The sequence below is a fragment of the Nothobranchius furzeri genome, chromosome 2, assembly GCF_043380555.1.
Source record: "Nothobranchius furzeri strain GRZ-AD chromosome 2, NfurGRZ-RIMD1, whole genome shotgun sequence".
NCBI lineage: Eukaryota > Metazoa > Chordata > Actinopteri > Cyprinodontiformes > Nothobranchiidae > Nothobranchius > Nothobranchius furzeri.
Genome location: NC_091742.1, coordinates 98,885,170 through 98,900,805, shown reverse-complemented (window position 1 = coordinate 98,900,805; position 15,636 = coordinate 98,885,170). Strand labels below are relative to the sequence as shown.

Below are 15,636 nucleotides of genomic sequence, written 5' to 3'. Positions count from 1 at the left end.
TCGGCGTTAACATGCTGCGGCAAAGTCAGACAACAAATGACGCCATTAATATATTCTCAAAGTTGGGTTGGGATCTGGGTCGTCTATACTAAGCTTGATGACTTTCACATTGCGCGCATGGATACCTCTGTGGCGCGGATGTATACTCAGCGCAGATCATCGACATAAAGCACAGATGCCTACGTGCAAAAGAGAACATCTTTAATGCTAGAGGAATCTTCAAATGTGACGCACTGACATGGATGCACCTATGAAGCCGCTGGGTTTGCTCCAGGGAAAATTTTTTTTAAGAAGCTTCCCAATGGAAACCTTGACAAGACTAAAGTTGTTTGCACCTTGTGCAATGCGGAATTTGTTTACTGTAGAAGTTCTTCCAGTCTCAAGTAACACCTAAACGCTAAGCATCCCTTAGCTAATTTGGAAGATGCTAGACCACGTGTTGCGCAGGGGAAGAGTTTTCGTCAAACTACTATGTTTGAGTAGCCTAGTGAACTAGACCAAATTCTTGCGTTGCAAAGAATGGTCTAGGCATGCTCCATTGGAACCTCAGCAGCTCCTACCAGGACTCTGGCTGGCCAATCACAGCTCTCTAGAGGGGTTTCAAACACATAAAGAGCTGTGATTGGTCCATAACGGTGGGCCAATCATAGTGCTCTATCTGCTTAGTGAACAAATCATCGAGCTTTATCCGCTTTGTGGGCCAATCAGGGCACTCTATATGCCTGGTGGGTGGGATGATGCAACAGAGTGAAACAAGAGTATGTCACATTCATTGTCCAGTGGAATGCAGAGAACATTTGAAAGACAATGGTAGAACCCGCCCCACAACCGAGAGCCGTCAATGGAGCGTGGCCAGACTAAATAATACATTTATTTAGTCTGGCTTGCCAGGCTACTGTTTGAGTGCAACCGAGGCAAGCCCATCAGTGGAGCTCTATCAAGTAAGCTCACTGATCTCCTTGCTCATTGGGTTGCCACGAGCTGCCGATCCATCAGCATGGTCGAAGATGATGGGCTCGAGCTTGTTCTCCAGGTGGCCACAGGTGACTCGTCCTACAAACTACCTGCGAGGCGAACAATCGTGAGGAAAATACATGACCAGTATGCAACAGAGAATGCCGCGGAAGATGAGAAGTTGGTGGAGGCAACTTGTGTTGCACTGACTGGGGACCATTGGACATCTGTCAGTATCCGATAACTACCTCGGTGTTACTGCACACCTCATCGATGCCAGCTGGGAACTTCACTCCTTTGCTTTAGGTAGGCTGTGTCCTTTTAAATTTCATAATTAACCAATATCACGCGAGAGGGAGTGCTGTTGTGTTGAATATATGCATTTGTGTGATTCATATCATTAATACGTAAATAATCACACCAGTGCTGATATTTAGCACAACAGCACTCCCTCTCATGTGATATTGTTTTTATACAACCGTTCTAAGAGCAAATTTTCTTATTTAACAATAATAAACGACATAAGAGTACAATTTGTTAGTTTATTCAATCATTTATTTAGTTCCGCCAACACAAATAGTTCCAACTAGAAAGCTGTTGCCAGGCAACACAAAAATAACACAACATAACATTAGAACGCCTGATATTGTATGTAAAATGTCCCAGTGTTGTTGTACTCCAATATCAGCAGTTAAGGAATGTCTCTTGTCCAATCAAATTACTTGGTTAGAACTAACAGTTGTATAATTTAATTTAAATAGCCTACTTATTAATTAGCACAACACCATGAATTACCACCACATTATGTTTGCTTCTTAATGATTGCTAGTTGTTTACTGCTTGTGAACTTATTCTGGTCTTTGTTTGACCGTTAGGTGTGATGAAAACAGAGGAGCAGACGCATGTGCCAGGCAGTTTCTTGACGTTGCTAATCAGTGGGGGATAGCTGCCAAAACCAGCACTATTGGAACAGACAGCGCTCGTAACATGGTGGCAGCAGGGAGGATACTGTCACGGTCTGTGGTGAGCTCCCTGCACATAACCAGCTTTTCTGAACATTGTTTGCAGGTGGGCGTGTCTGAGAGTCTCCAGCTGCAGCTAATCCTGTCATCACGGTCCAGGGGATTTAAGGAGCAGTGTGACTCTTCACTTCGCCGGATGATTGCTCAATTTGGGTAGCTCTAGCCTCTGACCAGTTTTTTGATCCTGTGTTCCTTCTTGTTACCAGAATAATTCGCTGGATTTCTTCAACCTGAAAAGACCCTGACTTCTCTTCCCTGCTCTACTCCAGGTTTCACTCCACACTCCACCATCTCAACACCAGCTCGGATCCCTGCACTTCATGTCACGCTGTCTCCTCCCCTGGCCGCCCGCTCTCAGCCGCTCACCTGCACTCACCAAGCCTCTACTCCTACCTCCTCTCCGATCCAAGAGTTCCTCCTCCTTCTGGACCCTTCCTGCTCACCCAGACCTGACCAATCCCTCCGGAAGTTCTCACCACTACTACAATCAGTAAGCTCCACTCCCAATATCATTCTCCGTCATTCCCTCCATATATTCACTCTGTCTCCCTCCTCAGAGTTCCATCCTGAAATCTTGCTGCCAGCCTGCCCGTCGTCTGTTCCCGTCATTGCTCTTCAGTATATAATAAAGTCGTTTTACTTACTTACCGGTTCCTGTGTGGTGATTCTGCATGTCGTGGGTCAAAAGACTGCCGCCTGCCATGACAGAATCATCCGGCCATAACGATCCCATTGCAGAATCCAACCCGTCCGCTAATGCTCCGCTCGCTGTTTCTGAGGTTCTCACACGTCATGAACACGCCATCCATGGTTTACTGGAGCAAGTCTCCGATTCCCGGCAACGTTTACTCCAGATAGACACAATGTTGCGTAATCTCACTACTCGCTTAACTCCCCCGGAACCTTCAGTTCAGCAGCCTCCAGTTTCTCTCCCGTCCGCACTTCCGGTTCCGCCTCCCACTGTAAACTTCCGGATACCAAACTCTCCTCCTTCAGAGACCTATTCCGGTGAGTTCGGCAAGTGCCGGGGTTTTCTATTTAATTGTCAATTAGCTTTCGAAAGATCGCCTGAAGCTTTCATGTTAGATTCGGTCAAGATTTCTTATATTATCGGGCTACTCCGTGGTAAAGCTTTAGATTGGGCTGAAGCCAGGAGCCATGACATCGGGTTTCTGCGCGGTCCGCTCTCATTATTTCTTGCCGAATTCAAGCAAACTTTTGATCACTCAGAGTCCCCAGCTGAGGTAGCTAAAAGAGTGTGGAATCTCCGTCAGGGAAATCGATCTGTAGCTGATTTTGCCATAGAATTCCGCACGCTGGCAGCAACTTCATCCCTCGATCGGGGCTCATTACTGGGAGCTTTTACTCAGGGATTAAATGATCGCCTCCAGGATCAGTTGGCGTTGTGCCAAGAACCCCCCGACCTAGAAGCCCTGATCTCCTTGGCTATAAAGATCGAAAAACGTCTCAAGGAGCGTTCTAAGGGTTCTAGATTGTTGTTTCCACCGCCAACTCAAAACAGAACACCTCTGTCACCAGTCGCATCTTCCTTGGGAGATGAGCCCATGCAGATTGGCAGAACCCAGCTGAGCCAGGAGGAGCGGCAACGTCGTTTCTCCGCTAACCTTTGCTTCTACTGTGGTCAATCCGGGCACAGAATCTCTAGTTGTGGCTTACGTTTAAAAGGTCAAGCCCACCAGTAGTTCCGGGATTACTGGTGGGTGGTGATGGTGGCCTAAACTCCCGATGTTTGCTTTCATGTACTGTGGTGTTTAATCAGAGAAGTCGTGTGTTGAAGGCATTACTGGACTCCGGATGTGAACGTAACATGCTGGACCTATCAGTCGTTCAAGCTCTGGACATTCCCACTGTTCCCCTTCCGACTCCTCTACGAGCATCATCCCTGGATGGAAACACCCTCACTACCATAACCCACCAGACCGTGCCAGTCAGCTTATTGGTGTCAGGAAACCACCAGGAAAGTATATCTTTCTTTGTTTTTCCTTCTCCTCACTCCCCCGTAGTCCTTGGATATGATTGGTTTATGACTCATAACCCACAAATAAACTGGAAAACATCCCAAGTCACTGTTTGGAGCTCTCACTGCCTAACTAATTGCCTTCGTTCTGCTTCACCTGTCTGTTCAGCACCAACAGCCGATTCACCTGTTCCCCCCGACCTGTCAGGAGTGCCGGAGGAGTATCATGACCTCTCCCTTGTGTTCAGCAAAGACCGAGCCTCTTCCCTACCTCCTCACCGACCTTATGACTGTGCCATCGATCTCCTGCCAGGCGCCACGCTTCCATCTAGCAGGTTGTTTAGCCTTTCCAAACCCGAACAGCTCAGCATGTCCACCTACATTAATGAATCACTTGCATCTGGTATCATCAGACCATCCACTTCACCACTGGGAGCAGGGTTCTTTTTTGTTACCAAGAAGGATGGTTCACTTAGGCCATGCATTGATTACAGAGGGCTAAACCAAATTACGGTCAAAAACAAGTATCCTCTTCCGTTATTATCATCCACATTTGAACCTGTTCAAGACGCCACCATTTTCACTAAGCTCGACCTACGCAATGCTTATCATCTCGTCCGAATCAGGGAGGGCGATGAATGGAAGACTGCTTTCAAAACTCCCCTTGGTCATTTTGAATATTTAGTCATGCCTTTCGGTCTCACTAATGCCCCAGCAGTTTTCCAATCCCTGGTCAATTCTGTTCTTGGCGATTACCTGAACCAGTTTGTCACCGTCTATCTGGATGACATTCTGATTTTTTCCAGATCCCCTGCTGAACACCGTCGACATGTCAGATGCGTACTCCAACGTCTACTGGAAAATAGGCTCTATGTAAAAGCAGAGAAGTGTGAGTTTCACGTACCCTCAGTTAAGTTCCTCGGCTTCATCCTCGAGAGCGGGCGGTTGAAGACCGATCCGGAAAAAATCAAGTCAGTTCTCTCCTGGCCTACTCCCACCACACGCAAACAGCTTCAACGCTTCTTAGGTTTTGCAAACTTTTATCGTCGTTTCATTAAAAACTACAGCCAAACTGCCACCCCTCTCACTCAGCTCACATCCATTAACAAACCCTTTATCTGGTCCCCCTCTGCTGAAGAAGCTTTCCAAGCCCTGAAGAACAAGTTCACCCAAGCACCCATCCTGACCTGTCCTGACACTTCTGCCCAGTTCACCCTGGAAGTTGATGCCTCAGATTCTGGTGTTGGTGCAGTTCTGTCACAGGTCTCCCCCTCAGATCACCGTCTCCACCCATGTGCCTTCTTCTCTCGCCGTCTCTCCCCAGCTGAGCGCAACTACGATGTCGGGGATCGGGAACTGTTGGCCATTAAGCTGGCACTGGAGGAATGGCGACACTGGCTGGAGGGGGCTGAACACCCTGTCATCATATGGACTGACCATAAAAACCTGGCATACTTAAAGGAGGCTAAAAGGTTGAATCCTCAACAGTCCCGCTGGTCCCTGTTTTTCTCCCGTTTCCACTTTCTCATCTCTTTCAGACCCGGTTCCAAAAACACGAAACCTGACGCCCTGTCCAGACTATACTCCTCCGACAAGGACCCCGAATCAGCTCCTATTCTGCCACCATCCTGCATCGTGGGCGCTGTGGACTGGGACATCACTAAAAAGGTTCAAGAGGCCCAGCAGACTGAACCCGATCCAGGTACCGGTCCACCACAGAAGGTTTATGTCCCTACCCGTGTACGTGGTGATCTTATACACTGGGCCCACACAGCTAAGTTCTCAATCCATCCCGGGGTTGGCCGCACACTGGCTTTAATCCGTAGGACCTTCTGGTGGCCCTCCATGTATAAAGACGTCCGTGAATATATCAGTGCCTGTTCCATCTGTGCCAGAAACAAAAACAGTAATCAACCTCCAGCTGGTCTTCTCAACCCTCTTCCTATACCCACTCGCCCATGGTCCCACATAGCTTTGGATTTTGTTACCGGTTTGCCCTCTTCTAATGGTTTTTCTGTAATCCTCACCATCGTTGATCGTTTTTCTAAGTCCTGTCACCTGGTCCCTCTCAAGTCTCTCCCTACTTCTGCCGAAACAGCCAGCCTACTCATCAAACATGTCTTCCGTCTCCACGGTATTCCTGTTGAGATCTTGTCCGACCGTGGTCCCCAGTTCCTGTCCCGTGTTTGGAAGGACTTCGCCAACCACCTGGGGGCCCGTGTTGCCCTGAGCTCCGGATTCCATCCCCAGACGAACGGACAATGCGAGAGGATGAATCAGGAGCTCGAAGCCATGTTGAGATGTGTGTGTTCTTCCAACCCCTCTGGATGGAGTTCCCAACTGCCCTGGGTGGAATACGCACACAACGCTCACACCTCTGCATCTACAGGTTTGTCCCCATTCGAAACCGTTCTGGGTTACCAGCCTCCTCTATTTCCATCCATTCAGGACCCTCCTACCTCAGCCCCCCAGTTCATTCGCCGTGCCAGGCGCACTTGGGCTCAGACCACGGCGGCTCTTCAAAGGACGGCTGAACGCAACCGCCGCCTGGCAGATCGCCACAGACGACCCGCACCTGTGTATGTCCCTGGGCAGAAGGTCTGGCTCTCAACCAGGGACATCCGGCTGCGGGACACCAGCAGGAAACTGGCTCCACGGTTCATTGGTCCGTATCCGATCACTGACGTCATTAGTCCCTCCACTGTCCGCCTGGCCCTGCCTCCGTCCATGCGTGTCCACCCTGTGTTCCATGTATCCCTGCTGAAACCTGTTCTGCCCAGTCCCTTGTGTCCTGCCCCTGCTCCTCCTCCACCTGCCCGGCTTGTCGGCGGTGGCCTGGTTTACCCAGTCCGCTGTCTCCTCGACGTCTGTCCCCGAGGCAGGGGCCTCCAGTACCTGGTGGACTGGGAGGGGTATGGTCCGGAGGATCGTTCATGGGTGCCTCGCTCCTTCATCGCTGATCCGGATCTCATCAGGGACTTCGAGGCCTCTCGGGCTTCCTCCTCCTCCGCCTCCTCCTCCTCTGCTCGGCCGCCAGGTGGCGCCCGTTGAGGGGGGGGGTACTGTCACGGTCTGTGGTGAGCTCCCTGCACATAACCAGCTTTTCTGAACATTGTTTGCAGGTGGGCGTGTCTGAGAGTCTCCAGCTGCAGCTAATCCTGTCATCACGGTCCAGGGGATTTAAGGAGCAGTGTGACTCTTCACTTCGCCGGATGATTGCTCAATTTGGGTAGCTCTAGCCTCTGACCAGTTTTTTGATCCTGTGTTCCTTCTTGTTACCAGAATAATTCGCTGGATTTCTTCAACCTGAAAAGACCCTGACTTCTCTTCCCTGCTCTACTCCAGGTTTCACTCCACACTCCACCATCTCAACACCAGCTCGGATCCCTGCACTTCATGTCACGCTGTCTCCTCCCCTGGCCGCCCGCTCTCAGCCGCTCACCTGCACTCACCAAGCCTCTACTCCTACCTCCTCTCCGATCCAAGAGTTCCTCCTCCTTCTGGACCCTTCCTGCTCACCCGGACCTGACCAATCCCTCCGGAAGTTCTCACCACTACTACAATCAGTAAGCTCCACTCCCAATATCATTCTCCATCATTCCCTCCATATATTCACTCTGTCTCCCTCCTCAGAGTTCCATCCTGAAATCTTGCTGCCAGCCTGCCCGTCGTCTGTTCCCGTCATTGCTCTTCAGTATATAATAAAGTCGTTTTACTTACTTACCGGTTCCTGTGTGGTGATTCTGCATGTCGTGGGTCAAAAGACTGCCGCCTGCCATGACAGATACTGCCATTCCAGCATTTGCCCTGCGTTGCACATGTTATTCAGAGAGCTATAGTAGTGTCACTTCGGGAAAGTGGTTTTGATGGCGTTCTGGTCAAGTGCCGTAAAGTGGTCGGACATTTCAAACACAGTCCAGCAAACTCAGACGAGCTGAATGCCCAGCAAGCCTCCCTTGGACAAGAACAGGAACAACTTGTGCAAGATGTTCCAACACGGTGGAATTCCACCCTTGAGATGGTCAAACGCGTGAGGCGAAACAGAGACGCTCTGCACACAACGCTATCTCAGCAGAAGCACAATCTTGCCCTCCCAACAAATGTGGAATTTGAGAAGCTGGCAAAGCTGGAGAAAATGCTGGAGCCATGCAGGTATGGTCTACAAAGATAACATGTTCATGAATTGGCAAACAAGTTCTTTGGAATGTCACTTTTGTATCTAAGTCCCACCTGCCTTTAAATGTAATGTGATTAAGAATTTAAAAAATGTGTAATCGGAGTCAAATGAATTGGTCATTAATTATTTATTACTCTCTCTCTCTCTCTCTCTCTCTCTCTCTCTCTCTCTCTCTCTCTCTCTCTCTGTCTCTCTCTCTCTGTCTCTCTCTCTCTCTGTCTCTCTCTCTTTCTGTCTCTCTCTCTCTCTGTCTCTCTCTCTGTCTCTCTCTCTGTCTCTCTCTCTCTCTCACTCTCTCTCTCACTCTCTCTCTCTGTCTCTCTCTCTGTCTCTCTCTCTGTCTCTCTCTCTCTCTCTCTCTCTCTCTGTCTCTCTCTCTCTCTCTCTCTCTGTCTCGCTCTCTGTCTCTCTCTCACTCTCTCTCTCTCTCTCTCTCTCTCTCTGTCTCTCTCTCTCTCTCTCTCTCTCTCTCTCTGTCTCTCTCTCTCTCTCTGTCTCTCTCTCTGTCTCTCTCTCTCTCTCTGTCTCTCTCTCTCTCTCTCTCTCTCTCTCTCTGTCTCTCTCTCTCTCTGTCTCTCTCTCTCTCTCTCTCTCTCTCTCTCTCTGTCTCTCTCTCTCTCTCACTCTCTCTCTCTGTCTCTCTCTCTCTGTCTCTCTCTCTCTCTCTCTCTCTCTGTCTCTCTCTCTGTCTCTCTCTCTCTCTCTCTCTCTGTCTCTCTCTCTCTCTGTCTCTCTCTCTCTCTCTCTCTCTCTCTCTCTCTCACTCTCTCTCTCTGTCTCTCTCTCTCTCTGTCTCTCTCTCTGTCTCTCTCTCTGTCTCTCTCTCTCTCTCACTCTCTCTCTCTGTCTCTCTCTGTCTCTCTCTCTCTCTCTCTCTCTCTCTCTCTCTCTCTCTCTCTCTCTCTCTCTCTCTCTGTGCGCGTGTGTAGGTACGTCACTGAGCTGCTTGGTGGGGAAAACTACGTATCCTGCTCTGTGGTTCTACCTGCTCTGTGCCACCTCCAGCACGCAATGAAGATCTCAGATGATGATCCTGCCTATAGTGTGCGATTCAAGGCTGCCTTCACCAAGGACCTCAACCAGCGAAGGGAGAACATAAACCTGGAATGGCTTAAGGTGTATCAGACACAGAAGATAAATGCATTATTTGACCATTATGATCTAAAGGGGTTCAAATGAAGGTATGTGAACTTCTTTGGTTTTTTGGAGATGTTTCCTTCTCATCTGAAGAGCTTTGTCAATTTTTGCTGGAATATGGGAAGGTGAAGCTCATAAACCATAGCTTTACGTTGTTGCTTGTGCTCTGCTCTGTTCTGTTGTTGTTACTTAACAAGCAGAAGCTACGTATGCATATATGCATAGTCTCTGTAAAGACTGGGCACAGCTGCACAGTTTCTTTCAGTGGATGGAGACACGCCTTGTGGGGGGTTAGACTCTTGAATAGCCTAATAATGTTGCAAGTTCCTGCATGCCAAAAACAGTGGCAAGAAACGGAGTCAACAGGTGGACCACAGAGATAAGATTGGACCCACACTGAAGTACACTGAACTTGCTCATGCGAGTAAAATCAGCCAGAAGATAAGAAGGAGGGGTCCAACTGAAGGACAAGCACCAAAGCTGGGACAAAAGAAGGCCAACTGAAGAAAAGCATCTCAGGAGAGGACACCCCCTCCATGGAGAGTTCTGGACTTTGGGGGGAGCTGAAGACCAGTTTACAAATGTGACATCATATGGGTTTGGCTGTCTTGTGTTGAGCTAAGATAAGAAACTGACAAATGATCACTTCATTTTGCTGTCTTGTGATAATGAGATGTATGTAACTGAAGAACAATTACATTGTTAAGGCTGTCTCATGTCTGTTGGAGATATTGCTTGGCAGCGACTCAGGATGAGTATAAAAAGAGCAGGTGGAAGTGGAGAGGAGTCAGTTGTTGGGGAGAGTTGGAGAGAGTCGTACCTAGAGTTAGAGTGTGACAGGTTAGTGTTGACACAAGTCAACCGGGTTCTAAAGGAACCAACAAATAGGACACGCTCGCTTCAACAGTACACAATAAAAATGCAAACAAAACCACTAAAGGACAACAAAACAGAATAAAATAGATTAAATCACAAACAATAAGCGGTTTGGAACAAATGGGTTTTGAGGTTGGTTTAGAAGAGGTTGAAGCTATCTGTGTTTCTGATGTCAGGAGACAGACAGTCCCAGAAACGGGGAGCAGAGCAGCCGAAAGCCCTACTCCCCATGGTGCTGAGGTGGGATGAAGGAATTACCAGATGGATGGAGGAGGAAGATCTAAGAGAACGGCAGGGTGTAGCAATGGTAATGAGACTGGCAATGTATGGAGGGGATATGGAATGGATGGCTTTGAATGTATGGACTAGAATTTTGAAGATAAATTTGAATTTTTATGGGAAGCCAATGAAGCTACTGGAGGACCGGAGTGATGTGGTGGAAAGTGTCAGTTCTACTAATAATACGTGCTGCTGAATTCTGAACAAGTTGGAGTTTGAGTAAGTTTGCTAGGAAGACCGTACAGAAGTGAATTACAGTAATCAAGGCAGGAGGTAACAAGGCCATTGACTAGGATGGCTGTAGCGTTAGACGTAAGGGAAGGGCGGAGACGATTTATGGATCGGAGGTGAAAGTATGCAGACCGAGTTATGTTACTGATGTGGGCCTGAAACGAGAGAGAGCTGTCGAGGATGACACCCAGACTCCTCACCTGAGGGATTGGGGTAACCGTGGTGTTGTCAATGGTTATGGAGAAGTTGTAAATCTTGGCGATGTTGGACTTGGTACCAACCAGGAGAAGTTCAGTTTTACTATATGTGACCTAGAGGATTGGATACTTAGATCCTAAAACCGTAGGTAATAATAACCCTTGATGAAAACAGCAGAGGCTTGTTCACAAGTTTAACAATTTTATTTATAAGACACAACACAGATAAGATTTACTAAAAAAAACAACCCAGGTCGGGATAAAAGAGAGACTACAACTCTAAACACGAGAGGAGGGAGGAGCGACGACAATGCTGGCCCTGGGACTACACACACAACGCCATCCAACTACTATTTAAAAGCACAAGGCCGCTGTAGGGAACCGACACAAAAGACAATAATATAAAGAAAAACACCCAGTGCTCCCTTTAACTAAAGCTCATACACACTAGAGGTGGGGAAAATGATCGATTCTAAGATGCATCGCGATTCAGCCATGCATGATTCCGCATCGATGCAGCAACGTGACATAATGAGATTTTCTCCCTATGTCTATGTCGGGGGTCGGCAACCCGCGGCTCTGGAGCCGCATGCGGCTCTTCCATCCATCTGATGAGGCTCTCTGTGTGCTTGTAAAATAATGAATGGATATTTAAATAAAATGCTTTATATTTTACTGCATTAATTTTACACCTGTATGCCAATTCTAAATGTAAAGATTGTCTGCGTAAACCTGAACAGGTCCAACCCGGTCTTACTGTGAGACCGGGTTGACGCGTCACGCTTGTGCGTAATTGTCACAAAGTGGAAAAGTTTGGATTTAGTTTAAGTTGCATGATTTGTGTTTTGCTGTTGACATGCTTATTTTGTGTTTTGAATGTTTTTTTCCCTTTGTGGTACCTCCCAGAGACACTAATTAGAACAAGTGGGAACAGGTGTGGAATGGCCACAGGTGCAATGGAGGTATAAAAGGAACTGAGGAGAGAGTCCAAGCGAGAAACAGACACCAGAGACATGCATGAGGTCTGAGAGTGAGAGACGCACCCTGGATGGTGACGCCTCTGACAAGGACACGAACGCCTGACCACCCTGGAATGCAGAACGGCACCTGGAGCACCATCCCAGGATGTGGACAAGCAACCAAGTGTGGAGGATCAGGAGTTGCCCTCTCCTCCCCCATGTGAGTGGTGAAATTTTGGTGTTGGTGCCTCTGTGTCTTGTTAGGGCCTTGGGCCGAGGAGGGCGTGATGTGTCCAAGGAGCAGAGCTGTGCCAGGGGGCTGCAGAGAGACTGGCGGTGTGTGCAGCAGCCAGCGGGCGAGAGGACGACGCTGGAGCCATGGCAGCAGCACAGACAGGTTGCTGCAGGAGGCTAACTTTGTGCCTGACAGCCAAAGGACAAGGTGGAGCAGACTGGGTCCCAGATACGTGGGTCAACACGGGTCAGCTGGAGCCAAGAGGTGGCTCCTTGCACTGGACACCGTCCCGCCCCTGGTGCTGCACAGGATGTTTTAGACTGTTTTTAGGACTGCTTTTATGTTTTTACTTCTTCAGCCTCTAAAGGACTTGAACTTTTAGCGGCGTTTTGCTCCTCCAAATAAATGACTGGTTTAGTGTTAAGTGGTTCCCCTGCCTATTCTTTGGACCATGAGTTGCTTGCTTTCCCCCTTGTATCCGGAACCTGCAGCCGTGGACAGGCTGCTGCTGGGTGACATAATCATAGGCGCATTCTGAGCTGAAGAGAATTTGAGATTCTGGGCTTCTCCTCAGATGGCTCCTGGATGTGTCGCCACATTGGAGACAGGAACAAGCGCTATTCAGCCAAAGTTTCGTCATCAGGGAACATTTTCTAAGTGACAAGTCTCGCTTCAGTCGGAGGAAGCTTCCCGCATGCGCTCTGGTTCTGCGACGTGCTCCAAGCCCCTCTCCACATCTTTAGCTCGCTGTGTACCTTATGTACACGTTGACAGCGAGCTGCGCTGAGCAGTGTCCAGCTCAGATGTTCAGATGGGAATGTTTTCTTGAGTGATTTAGCTACATCAGCGATGTGCGTAGAATAAAATGTCCGTTCGTCTGCATGCGTCGGGGTAATTCTTTCTATTCTTTCTCCGTCAAAATAAACGGTCAAATACGGGAACTGTCTGGTCAACACAAGCCCTGCTTTTAACTGTTCTGTTTTCTTGTGAAAATTGTTGCAAAGAGATAAAATTAAACTTGATTAACACCAGAGCCAGGAGCACTGCGCCGTCATCTCCATCACTGTAAATGAGGGAGAAACAAAATGATCGGATCCTTTTCTGACCTTCCCCACCTACAAAGTTTAATTACAACAATCAAACGTGACAGAGCCTGGATTTGTATTCTGAACAGTCTACACATGTTTGAAAAAGAAACGTATGACAAAAGTGGCACCTGCTCAGTAAAACCACCAACAGGGTGAAAAATAGCAGAGATGGGCTACAACTTCTGGATCCACTTTATATACCGTAAATCCTCTAATACAGGCCGGTATTCAATTAAAGGCCGGGTCTCCAATTTTGGCCGGTGTCGGAGTCAGCGGAGGTGAATAATGGCCGGTCTCTTATTGTGGCCGGGTGGAATGTGGTAACAAGCTATTATGAGCGTCTCAGCGGCAGGGTTATAGTCCCCAAATCAACCAGCAGCAGGCAGTAGGGGTTCACGCAGACCTTTATTAGGCTTTTTCTTCAACGCTTTGTAACGCTACAGACACGATCCTCTATCACGCTCCTACCACACAGAGTCACGGTGTCAGTTAACCATGCTAATTCAACCCGCTCCACAGAACACACATCACCTTCCCTGCGGCTTACATAACACTCACACAACACGCAAATCAGCACATAGGAACTAGCAGAACGATAGGAAACACATATAACACAATACCCAGAATGCACCTGGCTTACAACCCCAGCCAGGTCATTACACTATCAAGTTCAAAGAGAACGTGCTGATTATGCTGCAGAACACTCTGGGGAGCAGCAATAGGGGGTGTATGAACTAGTCAACTTCACTATAGTGACTTTTTATGCCTGTCGTCGACTAGTCGCTGTAACGTGATAATGACCGGCAAGATGCAGCCCTCGGAAAAGACAGCAGCCTGCTGTCAGCAGGTGACAAGCTCCTGCGCTCGGGGGGTGGGGGGGCAACGCGCTGTGCCAGACCGTAGGTCTTTTATTTGCGCCTGATGTGTATCGCTGCTGTGGAGCGGGGCGCTTCACCTTGTCCTCCGACGCACAGATCACTGATGCGGCCGGCAAGCAGGGAGCGCTCCGCTGTTTTCGCGGTCCGTAGATCTGCCTCCTGAGCACGGCCACAGTAACAATCAGGTGTCGCCACCTCAAAAACTATTTTAACACGCGATCGTTCACGTCAGTTCATTTCCTTTAATGTGTTCTGTCATTTATTTGCGCCTGATGCGTTTCGCTGCATGCTGTGGAGCGGGGCGCTGCGCGCATCACCTTGTCCTCCTACGAACTGATCACTGATACGGCCGCCAAACAGCGAGCGCTCCGCTGTTTTTGCGGTCGGTAGATTTTTTAGAACTGCAGTTCAAAGGTAACTCATGAGGTGAATATATATGAACCCAGGTAGCAGTTTTTCTTTAGGATTGAGAGGAGATGCAGGAAGATAATAAACAGACAGGACAGAAAAATAGTCAAATAAAAACAAGCTAGTTTTTGTACCTGCTGGTTGCAACAAACAGACACCATTGAAGGTCATCAGAAGTGAGGAACAGAAAATGAAATAATTATTTTAATGTTTAGAGCAGCAGGAACTCCGAGAGGCTGCAGGAGCATCAGTGAGTTTGCGGCCGCTGCGCAGGGGGAGGGGGGAGAGGGCTGAAGCAGGGGGGGGGGGGGGGGCTGAAGCAGAAACTACCGTTGTTAAAAGAAATGTGTTTAACTTTGAAAATGTGGGCGCAATTTTAATTGTCAAAAACTCCAGCGAACCATTAGTTCATTTTGCTCAAATAGAAATAGAGGCCTGCCTCTAATACTGGCCCTCCTTCCAATAAAGGCCTGGAGCTTGAGTCAAATACAGGCCCAGGCCTGTATTAGAGGATTCACGGTAAATCGTTTTATTGATTATCGTCTTATGAAAGATAACTTTGACGTACACCAGACCTGGGCATTTTACGGCCCGCGGGCCACATCCGGCCCTTTGGTTGACTTTGACCGGCCCGCGTAAGGTTAATTGGAAATTACAAAATAAATGTATTTTCTCATTTTACCTCATGCATGGGCTAAGGCTGCATTGCTTTTATTTTGAAGTTGTATTTTACGTGCACAATGACGCAATACGTATAGCAACAAGTACCCGCGGTTGACATGGTGATTGTAGCCTGAGAAATGTCCGCTCATGCAAAAAAAAAAAAGATGCCGAATGCAGGATTTTCAACAAAAATTGGACTGCTAAGTATTTTTTTTACTGAAGTCGGAGGTAAAACCGTGTGTTTGGTTTGCGGGGAGGAGATTGCCGTGTTTAAGGACTACAATTTGAGTCGGCATTACGACAAGAAACACTCGGAAAAATACAAGAACTTGTCTGATGCTGAGAGGGCACGGACATCCGAAGCTTTGCTAGCAAAGTTGCAAAAGCAGCAAGGCTTTTTTACTAAGCTTCACACATCCAGGGATGCAGCAACCAGGACCAGCTTTGTGATATCCCACAAAATAGCTAAAAACAGCGAACCGTGACCAGGAGGATCGAGGACATTGCGGGGAACCTGGAGCTTCAGCTGCAACGTGAAGTGGCAAGTTTTGACT

General features: G+C 48.3%; 1 protein-coding gene across 1 annotated transcript in view; it reads right to left on the bottom strand.

Annotated features, from left to right (window-relative positions):
* The window catches only part of LOC129162178 (oocyte zinc finger protein XlCOF6), an 849,318-nt gene that overhangs the window by 110,114 nt on the left and 723,568 nt on the right, over window positions 1-15,636 (bottom strand). The gene's annotated exons all lie outside the window — the stretch shown is intronic.